Here is an 18,110-nt window from a genome sequence, read left to right as displayed (position 1 = left end):
ACCTCCAAGATGAAATTTAACTCCTGCTTAATCTTATTCCTGCTTTTGCTCAAATAAATCATTTTCTATGAAGATGTTACTCTGTGTGGTAGATTCATAAAGTATTGGCAGCCAGGGTGGTGGGTTTTCCTGGGTTTTTTCCTTTTTTTTTTTTTTGGCTGGGAGTAATGGGGAATGAGGTCTTGAAGCCCCTTGATTTTAATATTTATTTTCTTTGTAGGAGCCTGAGCACACAGTAAGAATAATTTAGAGCAATACTGGGAGTTGGTTCAACTTAATGTCATCACTTTTCAATGAGAGAAACTTATCCCCAGAGCAGTAAATCAGGGTATTATGTGTGGCAACTTTTCTGGAGAAGGAGTTTCTAGACACCTGATTCTAAGGACAAATGGGTTCTATATCTTTCCGTAGACCTATTTTCACTGAACACAACTGCCTTAAGACTAATGAGGCAAATATTTCAGGCTATTGCAGCAAGATCTCTTCAGAGTCTGCTCTACCCACACCAAGGCTGAAGGTAAAATATTTGGGGGGTATGTAGATCACAGTACCAGGTGAGGACAGGGTTGCTTGCTGCCAGCCAAGTTCTAGATTCACTTGAAACCAGTGGTTTTCATCCTATCCAAGAGAAGACAAAGGCAGAGAGTAGCAATATAACTGTGAAGTTTTCAACAAAAGTAAATTAATTTTGCTTGAGAACCTGAGCTAGCGAATACATTTCCTACTTTCTTTTTTTTCTTTTTTTCTTTTTTTTTTAAATTTTAATATTATTTTATTTGGTCGTTTTCATACATTATTCACTGGAAACAAAGATCGTTTTCTTTTCCTCCCCTCCCCTCCCCCCCCCCCCCCCCCCCCCCCCCCCCCCGCCTTTCCCTCTCCCATAGCCGACGCATGATTCCACTGGTTCACTGGTTATCACATGTGTTCTTGACTCGAACCCATTTCCCTGTTGTTGGAGTTTGCATTATAGTGTTCATTTAGAGTCTCTCCTCAGTCTTATCTCCTCCAACCCTGTAGTCAAGCAGTTGCTTTTCAGCGGTGTTTTTACTCCCACAGTTTATCCTCTGCTTGTGGGTAGTATTTTTTTTTTAGATCCCTGCAGATTGTTCAGGGATTGCATTGATACTAATGGAGAAGTCCATCACCTTCGATTGTACCACAATGTATCAGTCTCTGTGTACAATGTTTTCCCGGTTCTGCTCCTCTCGCTCTGCATTACTTCCTGGAGGTTGTTCCAGTCTCCATGGAACTTCTCCACTTTATTATTCCTTTTAGCACAATAGTATTCCATCACCAACATATACCACAATTTGTTCAGCCACTCCCCAATTGACGGGCATCCCCTCATTTTCCAATTTTTGGCCACCACAAAGAGCGCAGCTATGAATATTTTTGTACAAGTCATTTTGTCCATTATCTCTTTGGGGTACAAGCCCAGCAGTGCTATGGCTGGATCAAAGGGCAGACAGTCTTTTATCGCCCTTTGGACATAGTTCCAAATTGCCCTCCAGAATGGTTGGATCAATTCACAACTCCACCCATTTCCTACTTTCAATATAACACATACACTCTTGAAAGTTAAATCTTTGGTTTATATTCCAGACTCTTATGAATCATGCCTCAGAATTTAACTTTTTCCAAGCCATTGCTATTTGGAACTAGGTAGCTAAGCAGGCTCTACACCTAGGAAGGAAGGAAGAGAAAATAAAGTGCCTTTTCTAGATCATTTTGCAGCTGAGGAATCTGAGGCAAACAGTTCAATGACTTACTCCAGATCCCACAGCTAGTAAGTGTCTGAAGCTATATTTGAACTCATGAAGATGAGTCTTCCTGACTCCGGGCCCAGCACTCTATCCACTGTACTAGCTAATTGCCCCTAAAATTCTACATATGATCTTCTAAAATCCAATGTGTATGCTTCACAGTCCAGGTTTGTCTTTTATAACCTCCTTACCTTTTTTCCCCATTCATAATTTTAGTACTTCTATATATAGGTCTTTTTTTCTGTTTGTTTTTTTTTTAACCCTTACCTTCCATCTTAGAATCAATACTCTATTGGTAAAGGCTAGGCAATGGAGGTTTAGTGACTTGCCCAGGGTCACACAGTTAGGAAGTGTCTGAGGCCAGATTTGAACCTAGAATGTCCTGTCTAGTTCTCAATCCATTGAGCCACCCAGCTGGACCCTACGTATAGGTCTTCTGAAGGAACTAGGAAAGCCATCACAGAGTGAGAAGATTGCCTTTTTTAACTCCTCTTTTTCCTTAGGTCAATATAACCTAGGAGACTACATGACTCCCTCGGTTCCCAGCCCAAGACTCCAATGACTGTACTTTCCAACATGATGTGTTCTGGGCTTAGCTTCTAAGCTGTATGTTCAGCCTGAGGCGAGCCCCCCAAATCCATGAAACTGGGTAAAGTGGTCTTATGAACCAAACTGCAGGGTTTGTCATAAAACTTGCCTCCATTTCTGGATTTGTTCTGGCCCTTTGGTTTTTTTAAAATGGGGAGGCTCTTAGTTAAGTTGTCATAAATCAACTGGGTGTACAATTCAAGAGCAGTCTCTGCCAAAAGGAGACAGGACTAGAATTTGGACCTGAGATGGAGTAGAACCAGAGGTCACCCTGAAGACTCTTTTTCACACTCATGCCAATGATTTCACCAAAGTCCTTGGTCTTTATTTTGCTCAGAGGGAGGGAAAATTCTGGAGGAGATCCTGCAGCGCACAAAGAACTCTTAGCATGAGGACTGGAATAAACACAGGAATATTTTAAGTACCCCACAAGCCTTTTCTTTCAAGAAATCCAAAGCTTTGGGTAGATATAATGAACGTGGGTCTTTAGTGTAATAGCAGGAATGCTGACAGGGGCCACTAGCTTTGCCTCTTCCTCCCTGTAGTGATTTAGTGTTTTCTTGATCATATTAGAGTCTTCAGGTAATTGGCATGGTCAGCAAAGAGGATGATGGGAGTTAGAAAGACAAAGAGAAATGGGTGTGGGTTTGTTTTGTTTTGTTTTACCCCAGCAGGATACTCAGTAGGAAGTAATGGCTGATTGTGGGGCACACAACTTGTATCCTAAGGTGGGGAATTGGTGAATAGAATTTAGTTGCTCCAAGTTAGCTAGAAGTAAGAGCTAAGAACTTTAAAAGGGGGAAGTCTAGAGGTTTTGACAGCTGCCTGAGCCACATTCCTTTTTGTAATTGTGGGTAGAACTACTCCCAGTAAAAACAGTTCAGGAAATTTGTTGACCAGCCCTAAAGATGGTTGGCTAGTTAATCTCATTCTCTTTAAAAAAGAAAAAGGAAAAAGGCAGCAGCTGCTGTGAGAAGCAGATGGCAGCTATGGATTGGAAAGTACAATAGCAGCAGGGCAATGGAGATTTCCAGCCACAACAGGAGTGAATGGTGAACAAAATGGCAGAAGTAGAGAAACAAGGGAGTTCCGGGACACCAATGGGAAAATGGAACCAAACAGTACCAAGTCATAGAGCCACAATATAGAGAAATAAATCTTGGCATTACTCTCTACTGGCACTGAGTCACTTGAACTAAGTAAGTGCCAAAGGAAGGTTGGGATGTGCCAGAGGAAAGAGTTTCCAGAATCTTGAGCAGTCTTTTTTTCCCTCCAATTTTGATTAGGGGCTTACCCTCTTGGGTAGCACCACACGTCTAGAGTGAGGGCCTCTGGGATCCCTTCCAATATAAGATCTGTTATCTTTCCAAGATTCCCTAGTTAATCCCAAGTGATATCCTTGCTGAGCGAGTGAATGGGAAAGATATACAGAGACACAAAGCTATAGCACAGGATGATGTTATATGCTGGAAGGAATTATCCCAAAGGGAGCTTGAGTTCATTCAAGGGGTAAGATTCCTTGATTTCCTATGGCCTCAGAACAAATCCTTGTATGCTTTGTGTATGTAATACACTTAGTCTGTGTTCTATACTTGGTTAGCTTGATCCTAGCAAGTCACCTATGAACGCAAAAAAAAGTACATTTAGTAGAGAAGACCCTCCGTAATACAAGCCCAAATCTGTGAGGGGCTGGTGCTAACTGGGATACGGGCACATATATAGTATGTTAGTTCATCTGTTCTTACAGCTTCTGTGGAAGGGAGATCTTGACGTTGACAGGGGACTCATTTTATGGAAAGGGAATAGAGACTAAGAGAAATCATATGTGGCTCATCCAAGATGATACAACCATAACTCAGAATTAGGATAATGTCTGGACTCTAAAATCCTCTTTGGTTATTTTTTCTGTAAACTATAATATGATGATTCCCATAGAAATGGAGAATTTCCATTTAGCATTCCCCATGAAATTGAATTGGTCATCAGTATTACCATACCAAGATAGGGCTGCTCATTAGAAATGATCCTACAAAAATCGGAAAATAGCATTCAATGTTGATTTGTTTTTTGTTTGCTTCCAAATTCAGGAGGGGAAGAAAGCTCAGAGAAAAATAGCAGCATTGTTTATGGAATCGTGCAATTTTTTTTCAGCATTTATTAAGCTACATGCTGAGTTATATCTGCTCTGTATTTGTACAGCAGAACTTTCAAGCCATTGAACGACCTTAGTTCACAGTCTCAAACGTAAGCGTTCCCTTGTCTTTCCAATATTACTCCAAGCCCCAGATCCAACTTCATCTCCTTCCCAGCTTCTGTCTCACAAATTTTCCACTAAGTAAACCCAGTTGTCAAAATGCCCCTTTTAAGTCTTCTTTCTTTGGAGAATACAAAAGAATCCTAGGAATGATGTCAGGTGTAAAGACGCTTCTTACATCTGGCGCTGTCCATTTCTGGTGCATGCTCAGAAAATGTCAGCTGATAGTGGGGATTATTTGACAGTGATTCCTGTGGAAGAATTTCACCTATAAACCCAAATGATCCTTTCTTGTGCTTCTTTCAAAGCATGGCTTTCTGCATTTCTTTTCTTAATGATAGTTTGTTTTGACACTAGTCACTTCCACCAAACAACTCTTTGCCCTATAGTATCTACCCATAAAAACAATAGGCAGAAGTATTGAAAATAATTATTCTCAACAGTACATGTATCCAGTAAAGTTTTTATTTCCTTCCTACTTTCTATTTTTAGAGTTTACCACATGCTTTAAAAGTGATTTGTGATTTCAGTTGAATAATTTAGACCACCATTCATTAGATTCAATCTGTGTTTGGTTGTCTTCATTTTTATTTTGGTAGTCTTGTGGGCAGCTAGGTGGCTTAGCAGATAGAGTGCCAGGTCTGGAGTCAGAAAGGCTCATCTTCATGAGTTCAAATCTGGCCTCAGACACTTATTAGTTGGGTGACACTAGGCAAGACACTCAGCCCTGTTTGCCTTAGTTTCTTCATCTGAAAAATGAGCAAGAGAAGAAAATGGCAAACCTTTCAGTATCTGCCAAGAAAACCCCAAATGGAGTCACAAAGAGTCAAATACAACTGAAAATGCTTGAATAAGACTTATGCATATTATTTTTATTCTCTTTTCTTCATTCTGCATCAGTTCATGTAAGACTTCCATGTTTCTTTGAATTCTTCCTAATCATCATTTCTTGCATGGCAATAATATTCCATTACATCCTCTTACCAAAATGTATTTAGTCATCCTACAGTCATTGAATGCATTACTTATTTCTAGTTGTCATCTTATAAATAATGTATTTGTAATATTTCTTGCATATACGTGTTTATTTTGTTGATCTCTTTTAGTTATTAAACCAGAGGGGGATCAAGGGTTTAAGTAAAATGAACAACTTTGTTTTTTCCTTGCCTAATTACAAAAAGCTGCCCAGAATAACTGGACCAATTCATGGTTCGAGCAGCAGCAAGTTAGCATGCCTGTATTTCTACAATCTTTTCATCATTCTTCTATCTTTTGCCATTATCGTGAATTTAGGGTATGTGTAACAACTCAGAGTCATATTTCTCTGATTCTTGGTGATTTTAACAGTTTCAGATGAATGATTTGCATTTATATAATACTTTTAATTGTTCAAGGTGTGTTCACAAATTATAGAGTTATAGAGCTAGAAATGGAAAAGACCTCAGAAGTCATGTAATCTAATCCCCTCATTTTATGAGATTATATTATTTGCTTGTATAACAAAGTAAGAATCTGAGGTTGAATTCCAATTCTTCTTTGAATTCCTATCCAGGATTTGCCCTCTTTCCACTTAAACACTGTAACAAGTTAAATTAGTCTCTTGTAATAAAAAGTATTATATTTTTAGAGGTTTATTAAGATTATTAGAAATCAAGGAAATAAGAAAATACAAAATAAGAAAAGCACATGCCTAGGGCACATTAGCCCATTCACAACCACTTACTCTACATCTTGCATGCCAGGTAGAGAGATACATGTGCTTAGAAGGGGAAGAAGAGAGACCAAGTAGGCAGTACAGTCAGTTTAAATACAAATTTTGTTCTCGACCCAGGTGAGGATCTCAGGTGAGATTATAGGGCCTTCTGGGAAGTGCCAAGGACTTCTGGGTATTAAAGTCTGGGGTTCAAATCTCCATTTTTACACCATTTTGCTTCCAAATTTCTTCTTTTCAAAACTTTTTTTTGTTTTTATCCTTTGACCACTTTGTTGTGAAATGACTTTTTAAAACTAGATTTTTATCAATTCCCTATGGATTTTGGATGTCAAACATTTATCAGAGATGTTTGATAAAAAAAACATTTTCCCATTTAATATCTTTTCATGTTCTATCTGCATTTATTTTATTAGTATACATTTTTTAATTTTTATTCATCAAAAGTATTTTCCCTTTCACAATTTCTTCCATCCCACCTCTGATTGTGAGGTCTTTCCCAATTTTCAAAGTTATAAGTTTCTATTTTCTTCAATTTTTGTGGTCCATGTTTTTATTATTTAGATTGTATATATATTTGGAATTATTGTGCTATGTGGCATAAATGGTAATGTAAACCTATTGCTTACTAAACAGCATTCTCAGCAGCTCATGTGGAATAAAGGATCCTCTTCACCCTCCATCCTCACATCCAGGAGGTTATGTTCTTGAGCTTATTGAATACTGAAATACTGCACACATTTGCTTTTATTTCTTGCTTACGTCATCTATTCTAATTTTTTTATCCAGCATCAACTAATTTTTATTACTGTTTTATAATGTAATTTAACATCTGGTACTGCTATATCCCTTTCATTCCTGCCTTTTTTAGTAGTCCCTTGATATTCCTGTTTTTCTTTGTGTTTTTTTCCCTATGTGAATTTCATTTTTATATCATCTTATTTTATATTTTTTGATCATTCAATTGGTATAGGACCCAATCTATGAATTAACTTAATAATATTGTCATTTTCTTAATACAGCATGCCCCTTAGGTTGGCTCTATTTTCCTCCAGGCTGGGCAGATTCAAAGTTAAACTCTCTGGGACATGGAACTTTGGCTGAGCTTTCTAGTCAAAATTGTGGAGGGTTTAGGAAGTTGGAGAGAATAGAAGAATTTACAAAGGAGAAGTTGGACCTAAGGCCTGGAGTGGAGTGGAGGAAGCCAAGAGAATGATGGTGTTTTAGATTCCCACTATATGACAAAGGATGTTTGTTTACTGGCAACCTAGAGAAGCCAACTATGATTATTTCTGTAACTGTCCACCTCCCTTCATTTACCTGTTTACTGGGTCAACCAAACTTTTATAATCTCTTCTATATTTATATCTTATCTATTTTTCCTCCTGATTGTGTCTTCACACAAGCCTATGTGACTGATCTCAGAAAGTACATTTCATTGTATAGAACTTAAAAGGCACATGCAGAGCATGCAATGGAGTATAACGCCTTAAGACTCACATGCCTTCCTTTCTCCAGCACTGATCATTTAAAAAATCACCCTAGGGGAATATCAAGCCAATCTCATTTTATTTTCTTTTTATTAGTAACCCTGCTGATGTCATAAAAATGCAGAGAGAGAGAGAGAGACAGAGACAGAGACGAGACAGAGAGAGAGAAAGAGAGAGAGACAGAGACAGAGACGAGACAGAAAGAGAGAAAGAGAGAGAGACAGAGAGAGAGAGACAGAGACAGAGACAGAGACAGAGACGAGAGAGAGAGGAAGAGAGAGAGAGAGACAGAGAGAGAAAGAGAGAGAGAAAGAGAGAGACAGAGAGACAGAGAGAGAGAGAGAGAGAGAGAGAGAGAGAGAGAGAGAGAGAGAGAGAGAGAGAGAGAGAGAGAATGAGAACAGGAAGGAAGGAGGATTGTTGAATGGAAGGAAAGAATTCGAGAAGAAAATTCCACTCTGAGATGGGTGATGTGTGAAGTTTTCAATTCCTTCCCTCTGGTTATGAGGGATGCACTACCACTAGAATGAGTCCACTTTCATATATAGTTTAACTTTATTATCATATCACAGCCACAGTCACAATCATCAAATAATCCTCCAATTATTTTCATTGTTCAGTTATTTTTCATTCACATCCAACTCTTTGTGATCCTATTTAGGGTTTCCTTGGCAAAGATACTAGAGTAGTTTGCCATTTCTTTCTCTAACTCATTTTACAGATGAGGAAACTGAAGTAAACAGGGTTAAGTGACTTGCCCAAGGTTACACAGTTAGTAAGTTTATAAAAAATGCTTATGTATCATTGTATTTATATATCAGATTGTGTTGGTGGATTCTATTTATTTGTTCTGTAATTGTTTCAATTCTAGCTTTTCTTCCTCGTCTTTGTTTTAAAATATAGAGAACTGTTGTGATTTTTTAAATATTCTAAATTCTGCTACTTTGCAGAAGCTATTTCTTTTCCTGACTTTTTAGATGATTCTCTTGGGTTCATTTAAGTGAACTTTCATATTGAAAAATGCAGATTTTTTTTAACCTTCCTTTCTGCCAATGTTTACTCCCTTAGCTTTTTTTTGGTGTAATTGCTATCACTAGAATTTCCAGTGCTGTGTCAAATAATAATAGGAACAGTATAAATCCTTGCTTCATCCCTGATCTTATCAAGGAAATTCTCAGGATTTTGCCACTAGAGTAAAGCTTGTTCTTATTTTTAGATAGATAGTTTTTACTTCTTTAAGGAAAGATTCTTTTTATTCCTGTGTTTTTTAGCATCTAAAAAATTAAAATTGCATTTTCTCAAAGACTCTGCATCTATTTATATAAGCATGCTTTTATTATCTTGATTTTTCATTTATTATGTTAATGTTAGAGGTTATAATATGGTGTCTTAAGATTGTCCTAATTTGCATTTCTCTGATTAATAGAGAATTTGATTATCTTTTCATGCTGTTACTAATAGCTTATTTTTCTTCCTTCAAAAATTGCTCATTTCCTTTCGTGATCATTTCGTTGGAAGTACAGTATTACTAGTCCTATACATCATCAATTCTTTCACATTTTCAATGTTTGATTTCCAATATTTTCTGCAAATATCTTTCCCAATCTATTTCTTTCTTAATTTTAGAGATAATGCTTTTCGATAAGCAAATTTTTTCTTTGAATAATTAAACCCATTGCTTTTATTATCAGCAATTTTTTACTTGTTACTATCAATTTTCTTTCCTAACTCTGTCTCCTCAGCTCTACTCTTCTTGTAGTTCTCCAAAACTCCCAAGTTGTGGTATGGGTGCCACTCCAAATGTCACTCTTACTGTAGTTTTTCATAGTTCCCAAGAAGCAGATGCCTGTCATCATGTCCTTTACCCATTAAAACACTTAACTGTCAAGGTCCCTTTGTGAATTTTAGATTACTCCACCCTACTTAGTCTAACAAAAACAGGAATGTCTATACCTATACTTAGGATTAAGTATTTAGGAGGATGACCTATGACAGACATGTGCTAGCAAATGACAAATCAGAAACAACTGACAGACCCCTGGACTGTCCTAAGTCAAGCCTAAGATATCATTGGTACATGTGAGACAGGAAAGTGATGTAAAAACCGTCTATATATTTCAGCTCACTTCCTCTCTCTGGCTTCTTTGATGGCGGAGAGGTGGCTGGCGGCAGCTTGCTGAGCGTGTTAAATCTTGGCATGAGTGCTGCTATTGTCCGGGTTTAGCGGTGAGTTTTCCTTGATACCATACTGGAGGAAGCTGAGTAATCTAGTTTGGTGAGGCTCTTCTCTGAGATCTCGTGGAGTTTAGGCTGATTTTTCTCTCCTTTACCTTCCAAACACTATCCTCTTAGAGAAGCCTCTAATCTTCAAGGACCTCATGGCTTGCCTGGCACAGGCTGGGTGGGTGAAATCCTATACCCTTTCCCTCTCTCTTCTCCTTGATTTCTTCCCTCTATATTGATTAAACCATTATATATTTCCAAACTGACTTGGGTATTTTATTTGGGATATCTCCTGGCGACCAAAAATCAAATTTAGATTAGGTCACAACCCTAAATTATCCTTACACCTTTGCTATACAGCAGATAAAATACTCCAGATTTTCTTTGACCAAACAAGAAACACAGTCTTTCTTGTGTACAATGAAAATTCAGTAATGAAAAAGGAGGCTTCACTTCAGACTTCCCCTGCCTTCCATTACAGTTCCCACTGGAACCAATGACTGGTCTCCTGGGTATTGCTCTCATAAAACACTCAATCTTCCAACACCAAGCATTTCCCCCTTCTATCCCTCCTGCCTGGAACTTTCCCTCCCCCCCCCCAACCCCCACCTTCCTATCTTTATTTTCCTGGTATTTCTTAAACTCTCAAATTAAATCTCACCTATGAGAAACCTCTCCCAGGTCCCCTTAATGCTAATGTCTTCCATCTGTTATCGCCAGTTTATCCTATACATACCTTGGTTATTCATAGTGGTTTGTGCAGTGTTTCTCCTATTAAATTGTGAGCTACTTGAAGACAAGGATTGTCTTGCCTTTCTTTGTATGCCCAGCACTTAGCACGCAGATCCTGGCACATAGGAGACTCTTTAGAAATGCTCATGGGTCTGATCCCTCACAGAAATTCAGCCAGAAGTCAGGAACTGACCACTATCCCTCTTGTCTTGGCGACTAGGTTGTGTAATAGATTGAGTTCTGAAACTGGAATTAGGAAGGCCCGAGTTTAACTCTTGCCTCAGCTCTGTGACCTATGCAAGTCACTTAACCTATGTTTGCCTCTGTTACCTCAAATGGAAAATAAGAATAAGAATACCTACTTCATAGGGTTTTTGTGAGGATCAAATACAATAATTTATGTAAAGAACTTTGCAAACCTTAGAACAATACATAAATGATAGCTACAGTTATATTATACCATTATTATTGTCTACAAGTGAGACTCTATCAACAATACCAGATGAGACATGACTGTCTTCTTTTCCATTTTGTTGTTTATTCATTTTTTTTGGTCATGTCCTACTCTTCATGACCTCATCTGGGATTTTCTTAGCAAAGATACTAGAGTTATTTGTCATTTCCTTCTCCAGTTCATTTTACAGATGAGGAAACTGAGGCAAACAGGGTTAAGTGACTTGCCCTGGGTCACATAGCTAGCAAGTGTATGTTGCCAGATTTTAATTTAGAAAGTAGTTCCTGACTCCAGGCTCTGTACTCCACCACTTACCTACCCCTATTTTCAGAGAGTCCATCTCTTACTTAAGAGAGTATTCCTGGGGGCAGCTGGGTAGCTCAGTGAATTTAGAGCAAGGTCTAGATATGGGAGGTCCTGGGTTCAAATCTGGCCTCAGACACTTCCCAACTCTGTGACCCTGGGCAAGTCACTTGACCCCCATTGCCTAGCCCTTACCACTCTTCTGCTTTGGAGCCAATACACAATATTGACTCTAAGATAGAAGGTAAGGGTGAGAGAGAGAGAGAGAGAGAGAGAGAGAGAGAGAGAGAGAGAGAGAGAGAGAGAGAGAGAGAGAGAAAGTATTCCTCATTGGCCTGGAAATTTGATAAAAATGCTTGAATTTCATTTCAAATCCTCATGTGCCCATTATAGGAATAAGTGGACAGTACTGTTCAAATTACCCAGTACTCATTTTTTCCAAATCCAAGGAGTACTATGAGTAAGAAGAGCTATATGCTTGCTGACTCTGCCACCACCATATGGTGGGAAAAGAGAGAAAATAGTCCCTGATACTTTATTGTTGTTGTTGTACTGGTAGTAGTATTGTTTTAGTAATGATGATGATGGTGGTGGTGGTGGTGGTGGTGGTGGTGGTGGTGGTGGTGGTAATGGTAGTAGTAGTAGTGGAGGAAAAAGATGAGGAAAAGAGTGCATAAAGGAAGAGGATGTTGAGGAGAGGAGTGGATGGGGAGGAGGAAAAAGGGAAGAAGAGGAAGAGAGAAGGGAAAGAGAAAGGAAAGGAGAAGAAAAAGAGGAAAGAGAGGAGGAAGAAGGAAAATAGCAAGAGGGAAGAGGAAGAAGAAGGGGAAGAGAAGAGAGAGAAAAAGAAGATGAAGAAAGGAAGATGAGAAGGAAGAAAAAGAGAAGAAAGATAAATTACCCCTTTGAAATTTCTGGTGGCAGGGATTTGATCCTGATTTGCCACAATAATATGCTTCCGGCTGATCAATAAATTCATATGGCTCAATCATTTGTTCATTGTTTTTTGTCAACATACTATTGGATGAGTTCATGCAGATGTTGCCCATGGAGGGCCTTTTGATTCCACTCTTGGGTTTTAGGTGTTTTATAAACTCAATCTAGAGTTTTAGTTACATTTAACAAAACCAGTGGTATGTTATTTATTTTGAACCTTTACAATTGCTCAGTGTAATGACCTTCATTGTTTGTTTCCAGACGGCTTGTTCTAAAAAAGTATTTGTTCAGATTTTTAACCTATTTCTCATATACTCTAACAATATATAGCAATCTTCTTTCTTTTTGAAAAGTTGCCTTAGAGTGATGGGCCCTGTGTTACATTAATATTAGTAAATTTTTGTTAGGATACTTTCCAAATCTACTATGGTCCATTTTATACTTTGAAAAGTGTACATTCTGACTGGTTTGGGGGTAGGAGTGATTTCTTTAAATGTTTTCTTCTTATTGAGTTAATTTATAATTATTTAATTGTTGGATATTGAAAAATCATAATAATTTAATAATGATGATGTATTGATCATGATGATACAGCCACAAAATCTGCAAAATAACAAAAGGAAAATATAAGAAAGATAAAAAAGTAAATGAAATTTTTGTTGTAGTGTTAAAATTACAATTTGCATATTTTCAGCAAATTCTTAAAGAAAATTTTATTTCATAATTAATTTATTCTCTTTGTGTCATTGAATGCCTAATTTTTAGATTACATTTTTAACTTTTTTAGATTAAGTTTTTCTAATGTGCTCAATAGACCCTCCTAAGTGGTTAGCTGCTTTTCGCCATCACAGTTTCCTTTATTGGCTGTAGATTCCCTTCTCCTGTGATTTCCCTGAGGGGGGATGTTAAAATGCCAAACAATTGCAATGTCATTGAATATTTTCAAATCCTCCATGTACAGACTCCACAGATGGCAGAGCTTCTGTCTCACTCCCTGTCTACTGAAGCCATCTGCTTGTGATCCAGACTTGAAATCTAATCTTCAGGGGCCTCCGAGCAGCAACCAGCACAATTCAAAAGCTGGAAAAACATCCTAACCAGTCACAGGATTTGGAACTGGAAAAGGCCTTCAACATCCCTTATTTAATCTTCTCTGTTTTTTACAGATGATGAAATTGGAAATGAAATGACTTGCCAGAGGTCACATAGGTAGGCAAGTAAAGCTCTAGGTCTTTAAACTTCAGATAATTTTCTGAGTGCCTGGGACATAGAAGGATTCACAGAACCTTTTGCTAAGTGGGAGTAGAAGGATCAGTCTTGGAAACAGAATCATACAAGAATCACTGTCTGGTCTGTCTTGGCTCAAAATCTTTCCTGCATGGGAGTGGGAGATGAATGAATCAAAAAATGTTTTTCAAAATTCCTGTCATTCTTCTCTTAGGCTTCTGAAGTTGACTTGTTTGTAAATTCATACTGAAACACATAGAAATTTTAAAGTCTAGAACTCTTTTTAATAAATGATATACAAAACCATTATTATGGTACATGCTTCAGCTGAAGGATAAAAGGTGACCTTTCTTAATAATATTGCTGGCTTAAGCAACTTCTGGATAAACATGGCAGCAGTCTAGAAGCAAGACTCATCTCACCAATATAGACTACCTCAAAAGACAAAAAAAAATTCATGAGAACAAATTCATGAGAATTAAAGGTACGTAGGATTTGGGCATTTCCACACTATAAGGGGGTGAAAAAGCTCCCACCAAAACATGAACTGATCTACCCTCCCCCATCCCACCTACAGAGCCAGTCAGAGCCAGAGCATGCCAGAATCAGTGAGTGAGAGGCACCTCTAGAGTGAGTAAGGGGCACCTCTAGGTCCATGGGAGCTGACTAAGACCACCAAAGACCTACCAGCAGGCTGAAGAGTATGGACCGTGGGCACTCGCAAGAAGATAGCACAGAGAAGGGTAGCAAACTGTAGAAGATGCAGAGATTTGAGAGCTTGCCTCAGGCAAAATCCTTGCTCCTTAACTCCATACACAGAGAGCCTGCCCATCTCACTCAGATTTCATTCAGGGAAGGAAAAACATCTATAGTGATGGCAAATTGTGCCCAGGAACAACAATTTCCCTCCAAGAAAAACAAAAAGAAGGCATTGACCCTGGAAAATTTTTATGGAGGAAAAACCCAGGCTACTAAGGAAATAAAGGAGGAAATTCAAATAAATGCACCAAAACCTTCCCCCACATGGAAATTGTCCACAAGCTCTTGAGGAACTTAAATTGGGGCTTATCAAAAAGATGGAATCCTTCTGGCAAGAAAAATAGGAAATAGTTCAAAGAGAAAATAACAGTTAAAAGGACAAGAACTCCCAATTGGAGAAACAGCTGGAAGCCACAAAAACAGGATAGACCAAACTGAAAAGGAAAATCAGTCTTTAAAGACCAGAATTAGGTAACTGGAAGACAATGACCTTGCAAAACAGCAAGAATTAAAAAAGCAAAGTCAAAAGACTTACAAAATAGAAGAAAACATAAAATATCTCACTGACAAGATGACAGATCAGGAAAACAGATCACGACAAGACAATTTGAGAATCGTTGATCTACCTGAAAATCCAGAAGTAAACAGAAATCTTGACATCATACTATAAGAAATCATCCAAGAAAACTGCCTTGATGTTCATGAGCAAGGGGGCAAAATAGACATTGAAAGAGTTCATAGAATACCCTCTACACTAAATCCTCAAAAGACAACTCCCAGGAATGTAATTGCCAAATTCAAGAGCTTTCAAACTGAGGAGAAAATTCTATAAGAAGCCCAAAAGAGACAATTCCAATACCAAGGATCACCAATCAAGATCACACAAGACCTAGCAGCATCCACACTTAAGGACCAAAAGGCTTGGAACATGATATTCAGAAAGGCAAGAGAATTGGGTCTTCAACAAAGGATCACCTATCCATCAAAACTGACTAGATACATCCAGGGGAAAGTATGAGCATTCAACAAAATAGAAGATTTTCAATTGTTTGTAAAGAAAAGACCAGAACTAAATGGAAAGTTTGATATCCAAACACAAACATCAAGAGAAACATGAAAAGGTAAATAAGAAAGAGAAGGGAAAGGGGAAAATGTTTTTATTCAAACTTTCTTTTTTAAGACTACAATTAAATCAAATTATATATACATATATATATTAATATATGGGGGGAAAGTTATTTTTAACTCTCAAAAATTATATTCACTATTATAGTAATTAGAAAAATCATTCACAGGAAGAGATTGGGGTAATAAGTGCAATAAGATGATATGCAAAAAAAGAAAAAGGAAGGGGGAAAATCAAAGATGGCACCAAGAGATACTTGAAGAAATAAAATAAATAGGATAATCTTTATCACACAAAAATACGCATGGGAAGGGGAAGGGAAGAATACTCTTATAAGAAGGAGAGGAAGAGAATGATAATAGGTAATACTTAGACCTTACTCTCAATGAAATTAATTCTGAGAGGGAAGAGCATCTAAATCCATTGGAGTCTTGAATGCTATCTTATCCTATAGGGAATGTGAGAAGGGAAAACTAAGGGGGGGTAGCAGGGAGGGAGCACAAAAAGGGAGGGAAAGAGAGGGGGGAGATAACTTAAAAGACCCTAAAAAAACAAGAAGGGAACAAAAAGGGAGGGGCCAGAAAGGGAAGCATATTAAGAGAGGAGATTAGGGGGATTGATTAAAAGTAAACCACTGGTATAAAAGAATATAGCAAAAGAAGAAAGGACAGAACTAGGAGAGGATATCAAAATGCTGGGGAACATACAAATGACAATCATAACTTTGAATGCAAATGGGATGAACTCAACCATAAAATGAAAACAAATGGGAGTGTAAATCTTGAAATTTCTCAGACTTGTGAATGTTAAAAATTCCCCATTGGGGAATTCTCAATTGGAACAATTCCCTACTGGGAACATTCCCCATTTTGACTGTGAGAACTCGCCAGGATCAGAAATGGGAGGACCTCTACTCCACCCATACTTAAGACTGCTTTAGGGGAGAAAACTCCTTGCTAAACAATGAAAGTACTTGGACCCATGCTTATGATGAGGCAGGGAGTTCTTTGAGCCATGCCTGTTTTTAGAATTGATACAATGGGATTCTAGGTACCTATAAAGGTTGGGCAACTTGTAAACTTGCCAGGAACAAAGAGGTGAAAACTTACTTAGAGGTTTTCTCTTGAGGGGATTAGTCGACTGAGCTGTGTTTTTTCTGGTTCAGACTTACTGAGGGGATTAGTCGACCCAGAAGTGTTTTTAGAATGGGTTGTCCATTGGAAAATGTCTACTGTGATTAGTAGATGTAAGGACTTAGGGGAGGTGACATAGGAGAAAACCTCCTATATAAGAAAAAGCAGAATCTCTTGAAAGACAATCCTTTTGGAGGAAGCTCTTATGAGGATCACTTGGGAAGAATCTCTTGAGAGAGGCTCTGGAGAAGGGAAGCTCTTGGAGGACAATCTCTAAGGAGGTCTCGCTGGAGCTCCTCTGAGGGGACTCTGACCCTCTGGAGGCTCTGGAGAGAGGCCCTTTGAAACAGTCTCTGGCTGGATCTCTCTTTGAGGAGGACTCTGGCTGGAACTCTCTCTGGTGAAGTCAGCTGAGATGGAGCTGGCCTGGTGTCACTAGAATCCTTGCTTAGACAGATTTTATGGTGAGTGATAAAAGACTGACTGACTGATCTCTCTCTCTTAAGACTCAGGTCTAGGCCATGTTGGCTTAAGGCCCTTCATACTTATACTTTTCTCTCTCTCTCTCTCTCTCTCTTTCTTTGATTACTCATTGTATTGTTAATTAAATTCTCTATAAAACCCAGTTGACTTGGGCATATTCATGATTGGGAATATTTCCCTGGCGACCACCTTATATTTGATTTTAAACAAAACACTGTAGTGAAAACATATTTCCTGTGCTCAAAATTTACTCACCCACTCTTATACCTACTATAATTTATATCTTCCACTATTCTACTCACTACAGTTTACAACCTCAACCATTTTAAATCTTACAGTTTATGGCATACAACTATTTTAAATGTTACAGGAGAATGGATTAGAATCCAAAATCCTACCATATGTTGTCTACAAGAAACACACTGGAGATGGGTAGGTACTCACAAAGTTGGAATTAAAGTTTGGAACAAAACCTATTGGACCTAAACTGATAGAAAGAAGGCAGGAGTTGCAATCATGATATCTGACAAAGCCAAATTAAAAATAGATCTGACTAAAAGGGATAGGGAAGGTAAATACATCCTAATAAAAGGGAGTATAGACAATGAGGAAATATCAGTACTCAACATGTATGCACAAAATGGTATAACATCCAAATTTCTAAAGGAAAAACTAGTGGAATTGATGGAGGAAATAGATAGTAAAACTATACTAGTGGGAGACCTGAACCTACCACTATGAAATTTAGATAAATAAAATAAATAAATAAGAAAGAGGTAAAATATGTGAATGAAATCTTAGAAAAATTAGAGTTAATAGATATATGGAGAAAAATAAATAGGTACAAAAAGGAATACACCTTCTTTTAAATAACACGTGGTACATTCACAAAGATTGACCATGTACTAGGTCATAAAAACATGGC

The sequence above is a fragment of the Monodelphis domestica genome, chromosome 4 (genome assembly GCF_027887165.1).
Source record: "Monodelphis domestica isolate mMonDom1 chromosome 4, mMonDom1.pri, whole genome shotgun sequence".
In the NCBI taxonomy this organism is placed as follows: domain Eukaryota; kingdom Metazoa; phylum Chordata; class Mammalia; order Didelphimorphia; family Didelphidae; genus Monodelphis; species Monodelphis domestica.
The sequence above is the reverse complement of the archived record's forward strand: the minus strand, read 5'-3'. Positions refer to the sequence as shown.